The following is a 23883-nucleotide window of genomic DNA, read 5'->3' as shown; positions in this document are numbered from 1 at the left end:
GATCCTCTCAGCCTCATCTCCCAGACCCTCCAAAGTGTTAAATGATCGTTGTTACTTAGTAATGTGAATGAACATTGATTTTGACACCTTTTTGTAGTGTGGGTGGAAGAGGGCGGAGCTTTGGAAGAGGAATTTCAGGATAATCCTAAACAGATTGAGAAACACCTTTTTGTGCCACAGAACCAACACGGAGAAATGATTTCTGTTCACCAAGCGGTCACTATATTTATATTCAAAGCGGGGAACAGATATAGGGCATTCATCCTGGATGAATTGTTAAAATCCTCCGTAACTTGACTGTTGGTGACTTGAAGGTAGGCAAGGGAAGGAGCCCCCCCTTCCACTCCCACCCCAAATACACCACTGGGCAGCCCACACTGGGTTTTGAAACTTCCAGAACACTGCCTCGTGGGAAGGGAGAGTCTGAGGAGAGAGCTGGCCACAGGGCAAAGGGCGGGAACCCCCCAGCGCACAAGAGCGCTGCATCAGGCTGGGCTCAGGGGCACGTCCTGGTCTCAGAAATAACCGCTCCACACTCAGGAACGAACCCTACTCGATGAGCCTTCCCCATTCAGGAAGACGGCAACCTTGTGAGAACATGTTTACCATCACTAACAAAGAAGTGAATTTTTTTTTTTTAAAAAAAGCAATTTAGCTATAAATGTCAAGAGTTATACAAACAGTATTTGATCTCAAGATCATACTTTTCGGTATGTTCCCTGAGGAAATAATTCAAAAGAGGAATAAACATATAAACCTGAAAAAGTCTCCTGTAATAGCTTTTTGTTTTACGATTTCAGAAGAAAGAAGCAAACTAGAGCCAAAGAACGTGGAATGTTAATTCCCTTGTCTCAAAGAATAGAATATTATGCAGCCACTAAAACTAGCTGTGAGTCAGACCATGAAGGCAAGTACGTTTATGAGAAGTAATGTAATGACGCTGAAAAGTTTATAAAATGACGCACCATCCACGCAGCTATGCTTCGAAGACGGGAAACAGGAAACGAACGTGGAGAAAATATTAGTGTTAGTGCATTATGAACATGGATACATTTTTCTTGCCTTTATGAGTTGTACTTTTTCATAATAAATACCGATTACATTTAAAAAAAAAAAAAGAGTTTCCAGGGTAAGAAAGAACTGAAATTTCAGACTATCTGCACAGTCGATAAGCTCACAAAGTTCTGTGTGTGTCCTTAACGATCTTTTAACAGCCTTTGTGATTTTGAGAACGGTGATTTCTACTTACTAATAATATGTCAGTTATTTGTAAAAACAAAAACAAAGCTAGCTGTAGTTGTCTGTGAGAAAAACAAAGGAAATGTAACTGCAGAGACTTCTGGGCATGTCTCTGTGACCTGGTTAATGTGGGGTGACCAGACCTGGGGGTCCGTCCAGGGTTCCCCAGCCTCGCCAGCAGCCCTCCCAGTTTGAAGAGGAGAGGATGCCCACACAGGGTGATCTCAAAGCGCTGACCGGCATCGGGTAGCAAACCTCTGCTCGCAGCCAGAGCAGTTCATCCAATCTTCCAGTCGGTGCTTCAGCCTGGATGGTCCCTCCACTACTGAAAGGAATTCCAAGGACTTCTGAATGATGAGAAAGCACTTCGCATAAGTCAGCTCATTTGAATTATTCTACTTACAGGGAAAAGCTAATGCAGACTTAGAACAATGCACAAATCGTTTACATGCGCTGGTATCAAAAAGCGGAGGAGCAAAGAAATAAATCTATCTTAACGGAATTTCCTGTGATGACTTACAATAGTTATTTAATAGTTGTAGATGGTAGACATAATCTCCTCCAGCCCCCTCTGGTGCAGGTTTAGAACACTGAGACACAGGACTTGACGTGGATTGTGCGAGATCTCACAGTGGGTTCGTGCTGTAGCCAGCACCTGGGTTGAATATTGTCTTTAGGTCCCTAAAGGAGGTTTTTCTATCAGTGCTCCACTTGCTGCCCTCCCCTACTTGCCCCCTCCTGTGGAGACCCAAAGAGCACTGCCATCAGTCTTGTTTTGATAGATGATGAGTTTAAAGGAGCTTTAATCCATGTTCTTGACCCAGCTGAGGCAATGCCTTAGCGGTTTGCTTCGTCCAGTTACTCATTTAGAATATAAGCTCCTCGGTGGCCGCACGTGGCCATGTGTCTGAGCAGTGACAACGGGAATCGCTAACCGTGTTGGCAGCTGTGTCCTGTGCGCTGTGCCTAGTGACCCTGGGCATCTCCGTGAATCCTCACTGTGCCCCGTGTTGTGGGCAGCACTGCTGTTCCCATTTCTCAGAGGGGGAAACTGAGGCTCAGAGAGGTTACACATCCTGCCCAGAGACATCCTGGCAAGTGACAGCATCGGGATTCAGACCCAGAGCACGAGCCCCTAAACGTGAACATGCGTTCCTTCAGCAGGTGTGAACGAAAGCTTTGGAGGGTACACCTAAGTATCACAAGCAGCTGACGCTTCTCTTGAACGTGTCTGAAGGTATGAGAAGGAAGGTCCACTTTCATTGAGAAGATGAAGCCAGGTATCCAAGCGGCAATCTCTGTTCGAATAGGAGAATGATAGTTACAGAAGCAGCTCCAAAAAGTACCTGCACCAGTAAAAATTCAGGAGACAGACATGTAAATTTTGAAGTGTTGTATATGTTATCAGTAAGGAATCTGATAATGCCACACTTACGTATGAAGTGAGGGTCTCAGTGAAAATTGTGGAGTAATACATGTCTGTATTTTCGTGGCTTCTGGGTCCTTCCGCATCAGTAGGGACAGAGGTTTGGCAGGTCAGATGCTCTGCTTATCCACAGCATCCAAGTTCCAAACATAGGTCATCCGGAGCTGCGCCCATAAGAATCAACTCGGTAACTTGGAGGACGGGGCAGGGGTCCAGGCGGGGCAGGTTTGTGACCTTCTCGAACGTCTTCGGCTATCTGGGGTATTTAGTGGAATCTCCATCTGAAGGAGTAGTTTGAAGGAAGTCTCTGTACTCATTTCATCCCCCTCCCCAGACTAGTGGAAGACCAACCCCAGACCTTCGTCTCAAATTAAATTTGCACGTTTGAAGCTCTAAGCTGACCCTAGAGATGGGTGCTCCAAGCCAGCCCTCTGCCACGTGTCACCTGGTGGATTGCATCGTTTCCATATTTCTTTGTACCGTCAAACCACGGGATACTAAGTTTTTTGGGTCGTTCATCCCCTTTCGTAAAATACTTTGTATATGCTGTACCGTCAAACCACGGGATACTAAGTTTTTTGGGTCGTTCATCCCCTTTCGTAAAATACTTTGTATGTGCAGGCAGACCTCATTTTATTGTGCTCTGCTTTACCGTGCTTCACAGGTAGGCTATTTTTTTTTACACACTGAAGGTTTGTGGCAGCCCTGCGTTGTCCGGTGATGGTTAGCCTTTTTTAGCAATGAAGTATTCTTAAATTAAGGTAGGAACATTGTTTGTGAGGCACAATGCTATTGCATGCTTGACAGACCGCAGTATAGTGTAAACATAACTGGTATATGCACTGGGGAACCAAAAGGTTCCTGTCACTTGCTTTACAATATTCACTTTATTGCTGAGGTCTGGAACCGAAGCCACAGCATCTCTGAGGTTTGTCTGTGCGAAGACCCTTGCTCTCTGCAATATCCCAACACCCCCTGGAAGAGTTGCTACAAAAGTCCTACCTACACCCAGGCCAGAGTGCGTTGACCTTGGGCCTGACCCCAGGACCATCCCGCTGAAGACAGCCCTTAGGGATCACACCATCCAACCCCTCCACTGAGCAGACAAGGAGACCAGGAAACTAAGGGACTTTTTCCCTAAAGACCTCATTTCCAAGAGGACTTAGGACTGGATGAGATCTTTTGTTATATTTAAAGCCTGGTGTACGTATATTTTGTGCACGCATGCGTGCAAACACACACACAAGGTGATGGGTGTGTTAATTAGCTTGATCATGGTCATCATTACACAAAGTTACATCACATTGTACCCCTTAAGCAAGTAAAGTTTTTTATTTGTCTGGAAAAGCTGGAAAAGATAAAATAAATAAAGCTGGAAATAATAAAGCTGGAAAAGATAAAATAAATCAGTCTAGAAAATAAAGTCTGAATAGGTACATGGTGACAAGGGACCAAGCTTGGAATTGTTTTACCGAATAGAGGTGGTGTTTTGGTAGCGGAAGTGCTCTCTTAACACCACGAACAAGTTGAAATTGAAAAGGGACTCTTGAGGGATTTAAAAAGTGAAAAGCAGAACATCTGCAGATGAGGTGGACCGACCCAGGATGGGTAGGGCTTCCAGGAGACATGGCATCGGGGGCCACGCAGGGGTCTGGGGCACACCCGCCACCCTCAACCTGGCCCTCCCTCCTTCTCCAGACAAGACCCAAGGAGGTCCAGCTTCTAAATGCATCAAGCTTTCAGTTAAGCCTTTTAAGGGTGTCCCAGTGAACTGACAATTGGGCCTCACCTACGCGCCAGTAACTCACTGTCAGTGGGAGAAACGTTCACATGAATGAGCGGCTGCAAAGCACCAGTTGTTAACAGCTGACTCTGTCCGCCCGCTTAGATGGTAAGGAGCCTGAGAACATAGGACCTGTTTTCTTCTTTTAAAAACGTGCGACGCCTGCTTCCTTAGGTTCACACACAGTACAGCCCTGAAAGGAGGCGAGGGGGCAGACGTGCTTTACAACCAATGAAAGCGTGCAGGGCGCAGACGATCGACAGTTAGGGCTACACTGGGACTTTCGTGGGCCCCAGACTCTTCTGCCTTCGTGGGTCCCTTTCTCCATTAAAAAAAATTAGAATTATATTTGATAACAGCATTGGCATAAAGATGGATGGAATCCAGGCTAGATTCATTATTATATAGTCATCACGACAACAGTCATTTATGTTCATTTTTTTCTTCCGAGTTTAAAATTATCTAAAATTAAAAAAAAATTTTGTGGGCTGCCACAAGTGTGTGGGCCTGAGCCCCAGCACCCACTGTCGGATGAGCTGGCCCTGCCCAAGATTACAGACAATGACCGTCCTGACCACAGCTGCCCTCCTTGTAACCCAGAACTAGCTCCCTTCCACTTCTGTTTTTCTAGATGCTTCTCCCCGAGCAACAGGGGGGTTGAGGACTGGGTGATCCCTTTCTCCGTAAGTACCACCTCCTGGCCCGGCCAGCACGCCCCGCTGGGCTGCTCACTGGGCCGTGGCATGCTGACCCCGAGGCAGGGCACTGAATCCCAAATGAATCCCCCTCCGATGCGCCTCTGAGCTCTGAAATGGAGCCGATCTGAGAGGAGAACTTCTGTCTGGCCAGTCCATCCACTGCTGGGACAGAGGCTTTGTAGGGTGTCACAAGGGCACAGTGGCACCAAAGTTGGGCCTGGCTTCTGCCCGCCGCGCATGAGGGAAGGCGGAATCTAACACTGCCGCCTGTCGGCTCAGGACCTGAGAGCGACAGTGGCTGAGATGTGTCTAGACCCGTCGCTAATACATCCATCTCCAGCGAGGCCTTTTAATATTGAGGTCGTGCTCTGCAGAGGCTTGGTCTGAAGGAGGTAGGGCTGAAGTTAGTCTTTATCGTGGATGCTGTCTTTCTGCTTTTCTTGCATTGAAAACTTCACTTTCCAAATCTCACTTTGTCAACTTTGCTCCGAAATTACAACTTTTTTGTTTGTTTGTTTTTAGGTGTTTACTTACACTCATTTAATCTTTGCATCAATCATGCAAGGAAGATAATAGTGTCTTCATTTTATAGATGAGAAAACTGAGGCTTTTCTTTTTCTTTAATCTTTTTTGTGTGTGTGTGCGTGCATGCGGTACGCGGGCCTCTCACTGTTGTGGCCTCTCCCGTTGCGGAGCACAGGCTCCGGACGCGCAGGCTCAGCGGCCATGGCTCACGGGCCCAGCCGCTCCGCGGCATGTGGGATCTTCCCGGACCGGGGCACGAACCCGTGTCCCCTGCATCGGCAGGCGGACTCTCAACCACGGCGCCACCAGGGAAACGCTTTAATCTTTTTTAAAAAAATTTTATTTTATATTGGAGTCTGGTTGATTAACAACATGGTGTTAGTTTCAGGTGTACAGCAAAATAATTCAGTTATACACATACGTGTATCTATTCTTTTTCAAAATCTTTTCCCATTTAGGTCATTAGAGAGTATTGAGCAGAGTTCCCTGTGCTGTACAGTAGGTCCTCGTTGGTTATCTGTTTCACACAGAGCACTGTGTACAACTTTAAAACGGGTGCCCTAAACTCCAATTTCCGTCAGCACAGGCTTCTCTCTTTGGATGCCTCGTGTGCCACATTTCATCACAATTCATTGCATATCATTAAAAAAAAAAAAAAGTCCATCTGAAAACACTGCTGGGCCACTCGGTTCTTTGAATCGTTCTTTGAAGATACGATATCATCCCATTATGTGACCAAATTACCTCAAAGTCAGTTAACTCTAAGGTTACTATCAGCAAAGCGAAAAAGATGATACACTGATATAAGAACAGTGATCTCAATTCTTTGGAACAATGGGAATATTCCTTATACCTAATGGAATCTTAGGGAAAAGTCTTGATTTTTTTTCTCTTGAAATCTAGTACTTCGTTGTATCAGGGGCCCGTAACAGGCAGTATCAACATTAAGTCAGTTGTTTTAACGATGAATCACATAAACTATATACAGATAAATTAATTTCTTAAATTCCCAATGTTACCAAATACTTGCTGTATGTGTCTTAGGGTATACAGTCAGGGGATTTTCCAGTATAAAATGTATCTATTAAATTTCTATTCTTAGAGAAACTTTAATTGGAATATTTGACTTACCCTTATCGCTCTCTCTTCCGTCCTTTTCAGTACCAGAGTCTAGGTTTGCACATTTTTTGTGTCAAAGATCTGTGCCATAAAATAATCTCAACGATCCTCTTAGTAGGTGGAAATCCCTGCTAGAAAGCCTTTCCCTGCAGCACCCAAGCAAATTCCTGTGTACTTCCCGAAGGAAGAAAATTAAGCACTTCAGATAACATAATCCCATTCATTTGAGCCAGAAGATGAGCTTATTAATTCAAGGGAATGGATGGATACTCCAGTTGAGGAAGTGACAGATGCGGTAGAGTGAGGGTTTCAGGAGTGGGAAACAGCCCTCTTTTCCTCGCTGTACACGTGGCCCCGGCTACACCCTGTTGGACTCCTTGGTTTCCATGGCATCACCCACAGCAGATCCGTCACCAGGTTGTTTGACATCCTGTATCTCTGGGAGCAACAGTTGAATGATGGCTGGTCCGCAGGTTTTCGAAGCATCCAAAGGAAGCTGCATGAAAAGCAGCACAAGATTCCTTGTTAGGGTGTCACCAGAGATAACCGTATTGAGAGAAATCTCACCGTAACTTCATGAACTGCCACTGCGATTCATATAAACTGTGACATTATGGCCTATGTGTCTGTTATCAGTGACTACATTTATAGACTCAGCCGAAGGTTGTTCTTACGCAGGATAGAGTCAAACTAACAAGCCAGCTCACAGCAGTATTTCATCATTCACTCGGGAGAGTCACAGAAAAAGGCGAAGGCCTGCTTTTCACTCTGCCTTTTCAGTAATCCGTGTGGAATCTGTGGTGATTCCATCGGAGCCAGCATAACTCATTTGATTTGGAAGAGGATACTCAGTAATGAGTCAGATTCTTCTGTGGGTGAAGCAGGACATGTTTAGAGCTGCCTGAACTATTTCAAGTCAAGCAGACGTTCTTGTGCACCATGCAACTTGGTGAGAACGATTCACTAAAGGAGATCTTAGTGTCCCGAGGTTGTTAAGGGACTTTCCATGTGTATGTACTTTTCACTCCAGAGTTAAGAATCCCTGGAGTTTGGGTTCTGGACTCAACAGTTTATGCTCTTGCTTCTCCCCTGACCTGCTCTGTGTCCTTGGGCAGGTTACTAACCTCTCTGTGGTCACTGCCCTCCATGAAGGGGGCGTGATGGTAACAGCCATACCTCCCATGGGTTGTACAGGCATATAAAATGGGAGAATGTGTGTGAAATGACCAGCATCATGTCAGATTATTACTTTTTACTCTGCTCCTAAGTACTGTGTTTTGTTAAAAAAAAAAAAATTCCTTAGATACTGTAAAGATATAAACATACACATTAAAGGGGTAAGAAAACCAAGGCCACCCACCATGTGCTGAGCACTGTGTTACGGTTGCCCAGGCAGCATCTCATTTATCTCCTTTTAGGCAGGCCAAGGGAAATGCCTTTCCTCCACTTTACAGATGAGAACACAGGAGCTCTGTGAGTTCAAGGTCATGGCAGCAGCCTTGGATGGACCCGGCCCATCTTGTCTCCAGAGCCCAGCCCTTTCGGGCACCCTTTCTCAGGCCCCCGCTGGTCTGAATCTGTGATTCCCCTGGAGTCCTTTGCAGGTTCAAGGCCTAGTTTGCCCTGGCAAACTCAATCTGTTCTTTTGTTTACAACTTCACAATCTTTCTTTAACCTCCATGACTGCAGCCCTTCTGGGGACCATGTTCCCTCTCACTTAGTATTTTACGTCCACTGGGCTCTAGTCACTTTTACACAAGTACAAACAATCCCCTTTGTTCTCCCCTTGGCCTTTCTCCCTGCCCTTAATAAAAAGTTATGTACAAACCAAAGAGCCAGAAAGTTATCTTGGCCAGTGGGATACACACTCTGTTTTTATGTTGAAAGTATGAATTGTCCTCGGAGGTTTGCCCTTTCCTTCTCCCCCAGGAGTCCACATTCATGGTCAGATAGTGCACGGGGCTGAGCCTCCTGAGAAGACCCACGTTTTTAAAGATTTCGCACTTTCGTTAAAATAATTCGGTAGTTGTTGAGACGGAAACAGATATGTTTCTTTAAAAATGCTGCAATTAATTACAAAGACTGCAGATTCAGAGTGGTCCAAGGCTTCTTGAAGGTGCTCATTTTAAACATGAATAGAATGAAGGGTGATCTTAAGCCTTCTCCTCTCAGAAACATTTTCTGAAAAATAATATTAGTTGGAACCAGTATCAGGTAAAGTCAGTAACTGCTCTACCATTTTCCTAGTCTGTTCTTGTTTGCTGAATGGGGTTGGGATTCCTTGCAAAAGTAATCTCTACAACTGAGGAAATGGACCACTGAGACAAGATCTTGTACCTTTTAAAAATACAGCAAGAGCTAAATCCACAGGTTTTTAAAAATAATATCAAAGCACCAGAAGTGAGTGGAAATAGACCCTTATGCTGAATTGCTGTCAGAACATCTGTTATATTCACCATCGATCCCTCGGCGGAAATACGTGCCAGCCCCCGGCCAAGAATCTTCTGAGAAAATCTCAAGGTTTTGGTACTTTTCATTAAAATATTATTTTAAGCAAAATGCCTGAAGATATACTAATACCTGGAAATAAAAGGAAGGAAGATGTAGATTTTGGCTTTACATGTTAGAACAGCGTGGCTGGGCGCTGTGACTTGTGGTGGTAGTTTTTCTAGTGGGCATTTGGTGAGAAGGCATGGATTTGATTTGCTCATCGTATCCACTTTATAAAGTATCACCGATGCCGAGCATGTTTGAGGTAGGGGCCGTGTGCTCCCTGCCAGCCGTCAGGCCTCTGTGGCTGGCTTCCCTTGTCTGTTCAGTGGATACCATTTGTTTTGAGCCGTCTTTTGCTGCCGTTTTAGTTTTCAACCACCCTGAGCTTCATTCTTTTCCTGAGGATGTGAAAAGGAGAAACAAGGAGTGGTTTGAAGGATTAACTTCACCCATTCCACGCTCCTCCCCAAACAGTTAGACAGTTGAGCAAATTACTTCATCTCAGATTAAATGTGCACGTTTGAAGCCACAGGTGTTGGAGCCCAAGTGGGCAAAAGTGACCCTGGAGACAGGAACCTTAGAGGAGGTTCTGCCAGATGCTCCCGGGGGCCAGTGGGAGTCCCGGAGCGCAGCCCCTGGGGGGTATGAGTGGATGCAGGTGTGTTCTCCACCCCCTCCTGTTGCCCTAAAGCCACAGAGCTCTCAGTTTTAGCTCAGGGAGAGAGAGGAGAAAATCTAAGGAGAAGGTTGCCGCTCAGGATCCTCGGAGTACACAAGGGGATGCATGTTCTTTTCAAGCTTGGCAGGATTCCTATCAGTACTGATAACAGTTGTCACAAATCTTGGACTTGCCAAAGTGATATATAAGATGTACCCACGCCTCCCCCACTGCACGCTTAAAATCTTTAAAAGTTGAAAGCATTAAAAGACTTAGTGTTTTGCACCAGTTCTGAAATCCTCCCGGATCTGACCTGTGAGAAGTAGAAACTGCTTCACATTTCTGGGCTCCTATAATAGGTAGCAGTAAGGCAGTGATGGCGGATCTCTGGGTCATCCTTCCTTGCTGCCTCTGGAGAGGAGAGGAATTGGATGTTTCCTGGTAGTTCACCAACCCTCTGGGTCTATTTCCTCCTACACACTCTCCCAAGCTTGTGGTGCTGGTCACTCAGCCTTATCCATTTCATTCTTTCTGCGCTTAACGTTGAGAACGGACTCCTAAATCATAAACTCACAACACTTAAGAACTGTAACTTTAAAATTCATCAGATTAATCCCCTTGCTATGAAAATTTTTTAAAACTACAGACTTCCACAGTTAATGGCACAGACCACTAAGTCCTAACTCCCACTTCAGAATGTCAAGTGCAGCCTTCTGGAAAACCCTGCAGTGCACCACTGATGTCATTCTTGCAGCCCTAATGGCCATTTGCCCGGGAGTGAGCACACCAAAACTTGAAAGAAAAGCAAAGTTAAACAGTGATGTACTGAGCTTTTTACCCCTGTTCCTTGCAGAAATTGAAAAGAGAATAATGCCTTGTAGTAGACCTGGAAAGATGACTATGGTATATTGTAGGTTAAAAAAGAAGTAGTTTACAGAATCATATGGAAATGATCTAATCTGTGTGTTGAATACGTGTTGAAATGCACAAACAGAAAAGTCTGGAAGAGGATACTGCAGGCTGTTAACAATGTTTATCTCTGAGGGTTGAATCACAGGGAACCATCCTCTGGGTTTACTGTTTTGTGTATTTTACAGACATCATTTTTAATCTAAAAATCATTAACACTATTTCTGGGAGAGAGAGAGACGTCGAGTCTCTGTCTCAGGGCTGTGAACCCAGAAACCCTATTGTTTGATATTAATACTGAAGACAGGGATAGAATTACTAGACTAGTTACTGTGGCCACTGGCATTCAAACCTAGATGACATCTACTGGCGTTTTCTTGGTGACCGTTTTACAGAAAGGGCTGGACACAACCATGGGTGTTCAATATATGCGATCTATTAGCATTCATCCATTCATGTTCGTGACAGTTCGTGGTGTGTAGAGGAGATATGGACTTGATGGTCAAGGAGTACGCGGTGTAGGAGGAACAGGCCAGAAATAACTGCTAACCCAACTGTAGGGGATGTGCGGAGCCAGGGGCGTCCTGAGCTGGGTTAGTAAAAGGAGAAGTCGCCGACCTGGACTTAAGGTTAAGCCCACAGGAAGTCACACACTTTACGTAAGAAATTAATTGTGGAATTAATGAGTCCATTTCCTCCTTGAAAACAGTTCTATAGAAACTTCCGAGTGACTCAGGGCCTCTAGAAGTTGACGGCAGAAGAGCACAAGATAGGCACCGTTGCTAAACCAGAACGCCTTGCACTTCTTACCCTCAGGGCCCCGCAATTCAGTTACTCATTGATAAGCGGAACAGAGTAAACTGTTCATGGAAATCTAGAAATTATCCTCTCTCTTCCTTAAAAAAGAAAGCAGCATTCCACACGATCAGTATGCTTTGGGATTTAAGTGCTGCACAGTCTTTCTGTTGGTACCTGATGGCTCGCAGGAGCTGGGCTCCGACCCACCGGCCCAGCCCGACGCCCGCAGCCCCTTCTTCCCGGCCGCCCCCGCCTGCGCCGGGTTTCACTCCATCCCGCTGGAATGCTGCCCTGGAGCAGAGGTCCTGGACTTTCCTTCTTAGTCCAGAAACGAGAAAACCCAAAACCTGGGGCAAATCATCCGACATGCAGCCAACATCCCTACTGGCCTAGAAAAAAAGTTAAACTCTTTCCCGTTATCCATCCCTCCCGGAAGTTCTGGGAAAGCCTGTTCGTCCAGGTGCTGCCCGGGGCGGGGGCTGCTACCCGGGAGGTGGGGACTGGGGACGGGCGCGCGGCCAACCTGCCGGGCAGCCCGCTTCTCCCTTCCCTCCTCCCCTCCCCCTTCTCCCCTCCTCTCGACCCCCCTCCTCTCCCCTCCCCCCAACTCGGCCCAGGCCGCCCCGCCCCCTCCCCGCCCTCACGGCCCCGTGGACTCTTATTGCCCCGGCGCGCGGGCGGGGCGTCAGGCCTCCAGAGTCGCAGAGGCGTCCAGTCTAGCGCGCGGTCCACGGCGGGTCCTCCCGGCACGCTGGGGGTCCCGGAGCGGCGGGGCACGGCCGGACGGCAGGTAGGGCGGTGTGGGGGTGCGGTAGGGGAGGAAAAGGGGGCCGGCGGGCAGCAGCCCCGCGTTCCCGCCCCGCCGCGGCCCCTGGCGGAGCCCTCCCTGCCCTGCGGTCGGAGAGCGGCGCAGAGAGCTTGGCTCCAGAGGGGCTTGGGCGCCTCGGACCGTGCGGGGGCCGGAGAGGCTAGGCTGCCCCAGACCACGGCCGGCAGAGCTGGCGGGGAGGGGGCGGGCGGTGATCTCCTCCTGCCGCCGGCGGGGTGTGGTGAGGGGGCCCGTCCCTCCCGAGCCCCGCACCCCCACACCCTCCTCTCTGCGGGACGCTGGTGCTCTCCGCGCACGGAGTGGGGGTGGGCGCCGGCCTGGGGGAGCGGCAAGGCCGGGTGGCCTGCGCGCGGGGCGCGGAGCCGGCGGCCCTCGGGCAGTGCCCCCCGCGGCCGCGGTCCCGCCGCCCGGGTCTGGTTTCCCTTCGGGGCGGCGAGCGTGCGGGGCTCCAGGGCGCGGAGTACGGCGGCCCGGGGCTCCCTGCGCGCGGAGCTCATCCGACTCCGGTCCCCGGGAGCCGAGCCAGCCCGAGCTGCGTGTGCCCTGCGGCCCCAGGGAGGGGCCGAGTGGACAGACCCTCGCCTGGGCGGCGGGAAGGCTCGGTTCCCGGGTGACCTGCCCTCGGGGTGCCGCCCCCGACGCCCCGCCCCCCGGGCTCAGCAGCGGTCCCAGCAGCCTCGGAAACTGCCCCGCTCTGCCGTGGAGGACATTTTCTTGGTTGGTGTTATGAGGGGTCCCGTCGCAGTACTGCTGCTGTCTGAGGAAGAACTGGCCGGGGTCATCGAGGAGTGGTGTAGGGGATGTTTCTGAGCTCACAGTGCAGAGGTAGCCGCTTCGTGCGGTCTTCCTCCATCCCCAACGGAAGAGGACTCTTTGTTTCAAGAGCTGGGGGACTTTGACTTAGTGATGAGAGGTTTGAGTGAATTTTATTTTTTCCGTGGTCTGTTCACGTGGGTTTGCGTTGTTGCGGGTGAGAGTAGGGGTCCCCGTGCCTTGGAGCGATTGGAAGAGTCCGGAGTCCGACCTGAAGAGAGAGGAAGTCACGTGGTTAGTCCCTCCTTAACAGTGGGTATCACAAATGGGCAAGAGGTATATAATCAATATATAATCACCACATTTTCCAACTAATCTCTAAGCTATGTTTTTTATTTTTTCTATTTATTTTATATAAAATAAGATTGATCTGACACTAATTCTAGTTTTTGTGTTTTGAATAAGGACTGGGCTGGGTTGCCGGGTGCCCACACCACATCCATTACTAAGAAACTAGGCACGTACAGCGAATAATCAAGCACGCCAGCATCCTAACCGTCTTTTTGGCTGTGTGAACACTTGGTGCTCTGGGTGAAGAGTTCGGGGTAGGTGGTCGACAATCACACAGCTCTGTTTTCTGTGGCTGTGAAACCCGTGAATCATAACATTCTGGCAGCTGGTGCGGTCCAGTAGCCTGCATGCTTGAAATGGTGTAATAACTGCACACCCAGTGTGTTCCTAGGTGAGAACACTGACTTGGAAAGCAAGAGGTTGGTGTCCTGGTTATAGGAGCCCTGGGGTGCTTCATTATAGGCTTGTGGGCTCTGGGTTTTCGTTGACTTTGAAAGCTTTGTAGTAAGAGTTGAACCACCTACTGCATTGCCTTGCAGTTGAGCTTTGAAAAACTTTACTGTGTTGTTTTCTCAAGAGCTGTAATCTTTATACTATTTTTGAGCATAGTTGCTCTTTTTTCCCAAAATATTTTCCCTAGACTGTAGTAAATCTTATACTCTACTATCTTTGAAATCACTCATTATTACTGAAGTATAAAGTATTTCCTGGAGCTTATCAAGGAGTCCATACTGCTCAAGGTGCTGGAGTCATCATTTCAAAAGGAAGTTGTTAATTTGGTCACACAGCTGTTGATTGTCCAAACCGCTGTTGCTTTTCTTCCCCCACTTTCCGGATTTTTTTTTCACAGCCACTGGGAACAGTAAAAATATGTTTTAGACATTGCTTTCTCTTTTGCATACATTTCCCTGTAAACAGTTTCATATCAACGTGTGATGTGCTTTTTCAGCAACTGTTTCAGAAGATCCAGATAAACATCAGGTGATGGAAGTTCACTGTGCTTCTCAAAATGCCTATACGATTTCTTATTTGGCAAAATGACTCTCCAAGTAAATGGGGGAGGTAGACACCAAAAAAATACGTTGACAAGTACTGCACTCTCCTGTGAACGTGTTCTTGCATTCACACACAGTAGCTCACTCCGCAAATGTTGTTCTGAGACACAGGGTGGTAGGAGGTCGAGTGAGGTCCTCGGGCCGTCCCCTTTCCGCCTCTCGGGTTGCTCTACGAAAGCGAGGTTGCACTCGCTCACGGGGTTGCACTCGCTCACTGGGAAGCTCTGTATCAGATTGTGTCAAAGGATGAGGAATGAGCGATGCTGGATGAGAAAGTCTTCCTCCAAGGAGACTGTAGGACTGGCGAGAGCTAGCCCAGCCTTGTAGGGAAGGTGGGGAGGTACAGGGGAAGGAAGGAGGGCCTGAGGGGTCAGGAAGGAGAAACGGCCCCTGAAGCCAGTGCCCTGGACAGTTTTCGGCCCAGCCCCACTGACCCCTAAAGGCGCCTTTCACCCCGAGCAGTCGTCTTCACTGCTTGCTGCTCGTGTGCTTTAGGGACAACCATGACGGGTGACGCGTGCAGTTCCGGTTAGGTGAGCCTCTCTTACTTGTGTGTTTGGATCACAAGGACCGGAAGGCAGGCTGAGAATTCGGGTGGTTGGTTCATGCAGCTCCGAGTTCTTCCACGGAGTGCCGGGGGGCCAGCTGCCAGAGCTTCCCCCTCCGGGAAGCAACGATGCTGGTGTCCATCTTGGCCTGGGCTTTTGGAAGGCAGAAGGGCTTCCTTGATGGAAAAGATTTCCTCCTAAGGGAGAAGCTGCCATTTGCAGGCAGAATGTGTCAGCCAGAAGAAATGGGCAGATGACCATTTTTTGGATTTTTGGCAAAACTTTGCAATTTTTTTTCCATATAGAAGTGTTAGAAATAGACTCATAAGAAAACAGACAAGGGGCTTCTCTGGTGGCGCAGTGGTTAAGAATCCGTCTGCCAAGGCAAGGGACACGGGTTCGAGCCCTGGTCCAGGAAGATCCCACATGCTGTGGAGCAACTAAGCCCGTGCGCTACAACTACTACACCTGCTCTCTAGAGCCCGTGAGCCACAACTACTGAGTCCGTGCACCACAACTACTGAAGCCCGCGTGCCTAGAGCCCGTGCTCTGCAACAAGAGAAGCCACCACAATGAAAAGCCCGCACACCACAACGAAGAGTAGCCCCCGCTCGCTGCAACTAGAGAAAGCCACGTGCACAGCATCGAAGACCCAACGCAGCCATAAATTAATTAATTAATTAATTTAAAAAACAGACAAAACCAAGTAAGAAGAATAGACACGGAAGTCTCACCAGTGGGCAGGGAGGGAGGAAGGAACCTTGGTTAAGAAGCTGTCACTCCCCAGACCCTGCAGGGCATCCAGCATTCTCTACCACGTTTCCTGGTATCAGAGAGCGGAGACCAGGTGCCCATCCACGTTGGAAGGAAGTAGCCCTGGACCACCGTGCATCAGACTCACAGGCATCGTCCCCCACTTCATGACATGTGTGCTGCCTTCGTGAAACTGCCAGACCCACTGAGGGTCAGCGCCCTCCGCTTCCACCTGGGCTGGATTTCGAATGTGCGTTTGTAAATCCTTCGCTGGGGACTCTGAACACGCCCTTTCGTTGAAACCATGTCAGTTTGTGGCTGGGTTCCAGGACAGGTCAGAGTATCCTGCTTTTACTCATAGTACCATCGAAAGGAGCCATTATATATAACATGGTTTTGTGGGAAAATGCACTCAGAGCTCCAACTTGATTTTTTTTTTTAAATGACTTTTAATCCCAGCAACAATGGCAAGAAGGACCCCACCTTGTCTTTTTCCATGTAAACCCTAAAGGGAAAATAAAGGTACACAGAGATACGTTTCCTTTCCTACTGCCCCCGTGCTAACAGAGACCCCGCAGCCTGGAACCAGAGAGCTGGGGGGTGGGGACAGCAGTGCCTGGCACCAGAGGGGGAAGGACACGGGTGACAGGGCCGAGGTGAGGCCCGTGGTCCATCAGCCGGCCGGGAAACCTGCTCTGATGGCCGGTTGACGTGGGCTGCCTGCTGGGTGACACGACTTCCTTACTAAGTTACTGAACATCATCTTTACTCTAGAACCTGAGCATTAGCACCGCAAGCTGTCCACTCAGTGTTGTTCAAGTCAGGGTTGGTTTTAAATGGAATCTTAAATAATAGCAAGAAAGCAAACTTCCAGGCATTTTGTTTTTCTATTTGATGCCAGTGCACAAAATTCCCAAATAAATACCTCCTGGGGACTGGACAGACTTCAGGTCAACTTAGATGCTGATGTACACTTACAATATCCTGAATAACGATAGGATAAATACCATAGAGCAGTTACCTCCTACCAGAAAATGTGCTAAAATGTTTAACACACTTTACATCGTCTCGTCGTCACCACAGTCCCATGTGGTAAGTACCATCAGCACCCCCATCTTAAAAAGGATGCAGGTGAGATTTCGGGAGGGTGAGAATGTGCCCAGAGCCACACAGCTCTGAAATGGCAGGGCTGGACAGCTGTTGCTGAACAAGCCCTGTGGCCTGGCCGCTGGCTGGACTCTGGGAAGAAAGTAGGGACCCAGATGGACAAATAGGCAACAACCCCTGCCCTCGTGCAGCTTGTCTTGTAGTGATGGGAGACACACCATAGAGAAACAGACTAAACATCCAGGGCTTCAGATAGTCCTGTGCTGGGGGAAACAGAGCCAGGAAGCAGGGGCAGCAGTGAGGCTGGGATCAGCCCGGTGGGAAGGAGCTCGGGCAGAGGAGCGGCTGTGCGCGGGCAGAGCGAGCCCGCGAGCCTTACAGCACCCGTCCTCCGGGCATACCCTCGTGTTTTGTAGCGGCCGCTGTCGTGGTGTGGACTGCCTTTGTGGGTCCCTGTAAATACCCCAGCGGGTGCCTGGGGACGCATGCAGGAACATGGACGGAGGGCTTCACCTTGCCCGTCAAAGGTCAGGAGAGACGGAAGGGCAGGCTGGGGTCTGGGCACGGCAGAGGCTCTTCTGCGGTTCTAGAAAGAAGGCGGGCTCCGCGGGCCAGGGGGCAGGTGTGGGTGGACGCGGCAGTGAGGGCTTCCTGTGTTTTCAGTGGAATAGGAAGTCGGTCGTCACCTTGGCGGGGCTGGGTGTTTGAGGAGAGGAGGTGTGACACTCACCTGGCTGGTGGGATGTGCCCTCAGGGTCTGCCTGAGGTCGGGTTCTGACGACACTCCTGTATCCTGGACCCCGGAACCCCGCCGTCCCCTTCACCTGCCGAGGAGAGAGCCGTCTGCTAGTCTTCTTTGTGTCCCTTACGTGGAGGAACACCCTGCGCTTGGTAGACGGTGGTGGGTGTTTGCTGAATGACTGCAATCGGCCTCCTACACGCTGACCCGGAAATGTCATCCAACATCTTCTCTCCGCCCTGCTCGTCACGGTAGTCGCTCCCTCCGCTGGGGTCCTCTGGCACTTAGAGTCCCTAAAACAGTGGTGCCACCTACGGCTCGTTACCTCCTGCGCTCGTCTCGTCTCTGCAGTGTTGAGCCCAAGTCTTAGACTGTGAAACAGCTCTTGATTGTGTGCTCTTCTGTGTCATTCTCCGGCAGCGACCTGACTCAGACCTCACTGCTCCGTGTGGTGCCTCGGTTGAGGACAGCAGGGATGCCTCCTGCTGCTGCTTTCTCTCTCCTGGTTGCTTGGCGTCCTCCCGGGGTAGGTGTAGGTAGCTGGTCAGCTGGGAGACAGGAGAACCACCGGGATGGTTAGAATCATGCAGGAGATGGACATCGGTCTCAGCTAAGCTGGTGGCAGAGGAACTGATTGAAGGGGTTGGAGTCACCCTTTACTGGGGTTAGAAGGTGGACTTGACTGCCCTTGGCGTTCATGGTCTTGAGGTGGGAGGCGGGGGGATTGCGTCCAGGGTCCTGCCGAGCAGCGGGCAGGAAGTGGAGCGGCCCTGAGGGCGAGGCAGCTCAGGTGTTGGGCCAGAGAGAGGTGAGCCAGGAGGCAGGTGGACCCCAGTGTGATGCTCTGAGGGGTCAGAGTGCAGACAGAGCTGAGGGGATGATCACCACGGCGAAAGCCCTGGGAGGAGATGGCTCTGCCCCACAGGAGAGCAGACAGTGAGGAAGCTTGACTCTCTGTATTTGAAGGTGACGTCACTTGACTAAGCTAAGGTCTGAAAAACCCGCCCAGTGAAAGAGTGTTGAAGTAAAGCATACCCCAGTAAAACCACAGATGAACTAACTCATAGCTGGAGTTGGAAAAATGTGTGGTTTTTCTTGGTAAAGCCTCTCTCCTTGTCTTCCTAACTATAAATAGATGTTTGTATAAGTGACGTGTGGGTCTGTAGAAATATCTATCTGAGGCACTTATTAAGAGAGAAAACAAAAACAGATGCCCTCCGTGTCATGAGGTTGTGTCACATAGCAGAAGGTTTGAGCACACACTGTCCATACCAGCACCTGTAAGCCTGTCCCAGCAGGTGAGGAAAGGGTACCCAGGACGGGACGAGGGGCTGGACGTTGCCTCTCCAAAGCAGAGCTTTTATCTGCGAGAGAGAGAACAGTATCTGAGCCTGTCGATCTCTCTGAAAGGCAGAAACGTCATCCAGGGACGAGACGGAAGTTGTCCGAGTCCAGGCATCCTTGGCCCGTCTTCCTGCACAGCCAGCGGGAGTTGTCAGTTTGCAGACATACAGAACTGCACTGTTTCCCCTCAGAACCACTCAGCAGCCACTGTGGACACTCAGTAACCTCCCCCACCAGCCATACTTTCTTCTACCAGGTCGGCATCCTTGCTCCAGGGTACAAACGATGGAAAAGTTACTTGGAATTATTTTTATACTTCGAGATTTTGAAAAGCCCGAGTGTTCGCCCTTCACAGGCATATCAAGGTCGAGAGTGTGAGACCCGGGCCAAGCTCTCGTTCATTTAACAATTCGGGGCCTTTGCTGGTCCAGGGCCTTTTTCAGGGCGGGTGTCCTGACCCCTCGGCTGGACTGATTGGAAAAGTATAAAGCGTGCGCGTGGTTGTGCCTTCCCGAAGGTGCAGTTACAGGAGGACCGGGGCCTTCAGGCTCTGGCTGGTTTCTCTTTCCAGCCCTTGGGGCCTCCCCTCCGAGTGCAGGGGGATTGTGACACTTGGAAATGTGCACCCAGGGCAACTGTCGGGTTTTCCAGCAGCTTCTGCACAGATGACAGATCTGGCAGTCAAATTGAGAACGCTGATTACGCAGGTTCAGGAGGAAAGCTTTTAAGGGTGAATGCTAATGTTTAGAATCCTGACGCCCCGTTTACTTGGGGAGGTGATCCCAGTGGAGGCATCTGGTTGGGTTGCCTTGGCCGCCTTGCGTGGACGGCCCAGCCCTGGGGGGTGGCCGCCGTGTCCCGGGTGCTCTGGCTGCTCCCCCGGTGTGTCTCTGCTGCTGTAGCTCCCAGGCTCTGGCCCTCTGCTCAGAGCTCAGTCTGCCTACGCGTTTATTTTCTCTCTGATCCTTTTGATTTTGTCTACCTTTATTAAGCCAAACACCAATCTGAAAATAAGAAGGATAATCAAACTGGACGCCTAAATGTTTGCTCAGGGTTCTCATGGTGGCAGTAGTTTCACTTTACTACAGCCTTCTACTTAAATCTATAATTAGGATATATTTCAAAATCACACTGGTCGTGAAGTGTCATGTCATGTAGTACAGCAGTTACTGGTTCACTGCGTTTTATGTGAGCCAAATAATGACGTGCAGTCACAGAGTCACACAGCTACATTATCAATATGCAGCCACTTGAACAGGAGCGAATACAGCGAAGACTGAACGTCTTGAAACGAAGTTTGGTCGTACGGTGGGGTCTGCTCTGACCCTTGGGTTCGAGTCTCTTTTACAAAATGGCTTTTGGGTCCTGTTCTGACTTTGAGATAACTAGTTCATCCTTTCATCACTGTAATCAGATCTGGTTTCAGATACAATATCTCTTCTGCAATTTTCATTAAAAAAAAAAACAAACACCAATCACTTTTGTTGCCAACAGGCATCAGCTGAAATTACGAGTCAGGAAAATCGTGAGGGCACTGCAGCTCCCAGCAAACAGATTAAAGGCTGCAGTGTTTGAAACCACAGGGTCGGGCTGAACCTCTGGGTTTTCTGACGAGGCCAGCACACACCTGGTGTTGGCCGGGGCCACCCGGAAAGCTGCGTGTGGTATAGATCTCTTGAGATGATGATGCAGTACAGGCTAGATGCATCTGTGACTTGCCCGCCTGGCTTTCTCGGCCGCCTTCCTTTATTTTCTGAACCAGCCGAGGAAATGACCATCATCCCAAGCCTGTCTTCTGATGCAGTGGTGGTCCTGGCTCGGGCTGTGCACGGCCAGCTGTCCCTTCCCAGGCCACCCGCGTTGCCCCCGGGTTTCTGTTGTCCTCCCATAAAGTGAGAGACCGGATGAGGCGAGCTGAGCTGTCCGCGTACCGTGTAGGGAGGGAGATGAAGGGCGTCCCGTGCAGCCCTGCCTTTTCTCTGCCTCAGCTTTGCCTGCTCTCACGGAGGGTTGGACTGAGACACTCAGGAAGCTGGTGACTCTGTGGGATGTGGTTCCCTGGCCTTGGAGAAGTACAAAGATGGATCTCAGGCAGGCAGTGCCACACTCTCGTTCAAATTATAAGCCTGTGCGTCGTCCGCAAAACTATATTAGAAATACAAGCTTCACAAAAATCCCAAGTGCCCGTGACCTCCAAAAATGATGATAGAGGTGGTTTATAAATGTGTAGTTGCGTTAGTTGTGCGTATATATCCTAGTATACGGAGGCCAATACACCATACGGGAAACGTATGGTGTCATCTGACCCAAGTGCAGCTTCTAAGCTTGGCCACTGTGTCCTTGCCAGAAGGGAATTCTGACTGCAGCAAGGTTTACCACCGCGGGCAACGTAGGAAAAGTAAGAGACTGACCGCCAAACCTTTTGGAATGTTTTATGCTAATTTACATTTCAGGAGATAATACCCTTCAGATATAGTGTAATCTGGGAAACGGGATAATTAATGAGTTGCTGTAACCTCTAAGCTGGGTCACAGGACAGGGGTTACAGAAATCACCAGTTCCACGTGGTCAGGGGTTGATCTCTGTTGAGCTCAAGAGAAAAGTTCACACAGTTTAAGAGGAGCATTTGAGGTTTACGTTTGATTTTCAGTGATCTCCTGTCTTAGACCGCAGGGTGACCAGGTTTGACGTGGGCCTTGTGTGCCGTAGGAGTCCAGTGGTCGGATTTAGAGCCACCGTTCCAGGTAGTGGTGATGCGGAGCTGGAAGCCATCCCCGTGGTACGTGCACTGGTTTCCAACTGTGATTAATAAGTGCTTCTGTTATTTTAGCAACCGCGGAGGTCCCTCCCGTGACTCAGGGGCCTTCCATATTAGGCTTGGGGAGACGCAGCTGAGCTGGAAGGTGGGGACTCATCGGATGCGGAGGCTTCTGTGGGGCTGCAGCGTGGAGATCCGATGATGTCACCGGGGAGTGAGCCCAGGCCGCGGGACTGGCTGCAGCTCCCCGGGCCGGAAGCCGCGATGCGGAGATGCAGACTTCCTGCCAAATCTGCGCGCTTTGCCAGTCCTGCTTCCCCGCCTCTTGCCTCAGGAGGTCCTCGCAGCGTCTCCCAAGGGCGTCTGTGCAGGTGGGGAGGGCAGGCCCTGCCCTGCTGGTCTCAGCAGGGCCCGTGCAGCAGACACCCAGCCTTTGTCGGTGCTTTCACCCTGAGTCATCGTCCACGGGGAAATCGGGTATCCAAGAGGTCAGAGAGCCCTGTGTTTCCTTCTGTTTTGTTCTGTCTTAGGCCACATTCCTGCAGAAAACCATGACTAGACCACCTTCAGAAATGAGCGCTCATGATCGGATACGCCTGGTAGTAGAGGTTGCTCTTGGCTGGTCTCTCTCGATACTCAAGTCCTCATGAATTGCTTAATCCATTTATTCAGCAAATAGTTAATGACACTGTGAATTTTCACAGTGTTTTACATACATTCTTTATTGAATTGTAGAAGAGTCCTGTGAGACCATCGTCTGTCCTTTTAAAAATTATAAAATCTCCTCTTTCCAGAAGGAAGAAAACGCGCCTCTCGGAGGTGGGGCGTCCCCAGGCGGGCGGGCGCTTCTCGCTCTGGGCTCTTCTCCCCTAAAACAGCATGCTCTCACCGCACAGAACCCTGCGGTGGCGAGGCCTTCTGTAACCCACAGAGTTCTCCGGTTATCTAGGATTTCTTAGAATCGATGAGGGGAAAACAGTTGTGCCGCGGAAATGGAGCTTTAACGGCCCACGGCCCGTCTTCCGTGACCGCTGGGGGAGGACATACTGGGAAACCTTTCCTGACACTTTAAAAAGCGAGCAAACAAATTAGTGTCACTCCTTCACTCAGCAAACACTCACTGACTCACAGAACACTTAGGTGTCCCCGAATGAGTGGGGTCGTGGAATGGCAGCAGAGAGGGCTGGTGAGGCCAGAGGTTGAAGCAGGTAGTGCGGAGACCCCAGGGAGGGGTGACCAGCCCTCCTGGGAGCAGAGGGGAAGATTCGGGAGACAGCGAGCGAGGCCTGACAGTGGGGAGGTTTGATCAAGTGAACCTGGGTGGAGAAGGCCACTGGGCCACACGTCCAGAGGCCCAGGGGTGGACAGAAGGCCACGCATCTGCAGGACGGCGGGCGTCCAGCTTCGTGGCCGGAGAGGGGCCCGCGGGGAGGGGGTGAGGAAGGCCTGGCTGGACTGTGTCCCACGCACAGAGTCATGGAAAATATGCAAATAGCTCTTTGTCTGAATGGATACATTCACAGGTTGAGCACAGTGTTTCCCGGGTATCTGTATAATCTGTGGAATCTCTCTAGACGCTTTGAAAAGGAATTTGGGAACCTACTTGTCACCTCTTCCTCACCCCTTTGTTCTTTTTTCAGCAGCAGTATCCGATTTTGATTACCCATAAGAGAGGTTGTCAGGAGTTTAAAAACCTCTAAAATCATAATTTTTTTTTTAAAGAAAGATTTATTCAAATAAAGAACTTGACTAGTCAAGACTTCGAAAGCGCCAGCCAGAAGCAGAGCCCTGGTCTTAGGGAATAATGTAACGTGTGCCTCCGAGGACTTGAGGTGGTCCTGCCCATGCTTACAGCACTGGTCGGTTCAACGAGCCCCCTTCAGAGCTGCTGAGGGACGGCAGTGAACGGGCAGGCTCCCTGTGCCTGTCACCGCAGGTGGCGCCGTGTTGCTCTAGGACACTGTCTTTGCTCTTTCTTCTCTCCTTTCCGTCACTGCA

General features: G+C 49.8%; 1 protein-coding gene across 5 annotated transcripts in view; it reads left to right on the top strand.

Moving 5' to 3' along the window:
- Window positions 1-23883, top strand: part of PALLD (palladin, cytoskeletal associated protein) — a 398579-nt gene that overhangs the window by 300495 nt on the left and 74201 nt on the right. Inside the window, exon 1 of one of the 5 annotated variants that reach the window (XM_060155858.1) lies at window positions 12329-12438. The exons of 3 other annotated variants lie outside the window; for them this stretch is intronic. The gene's annotated coding sequence lies outside the window, so the exon portion shown is untranslated. Of the gene's footprint in view, window positions 1-12328; window positions 12439-23883 lie in introns of those variants that run through there. One more of the 5 variants, XM_060155859.1, reaches the window with a different exon arrangement.

Source organism: Lagenorhynchus albirostris, chromosome 7, assembly GCF_949774975.1.
Source record: "Lagenorhynchus albirostris chromosome 7, mLagAlb1.1, whole genome shotgun sequence".
NCBI lineage: Eukaryota > Metazoa > Chordata > Mammalia > Artiodactyla > Delphinidae > Lagenorhynchus > Lagenorhynchus albirostris.
Note: the sequence above shows the minus strand (reverse complement) of the source record. Positions and strands in the feature narration are given on the sequence as shown.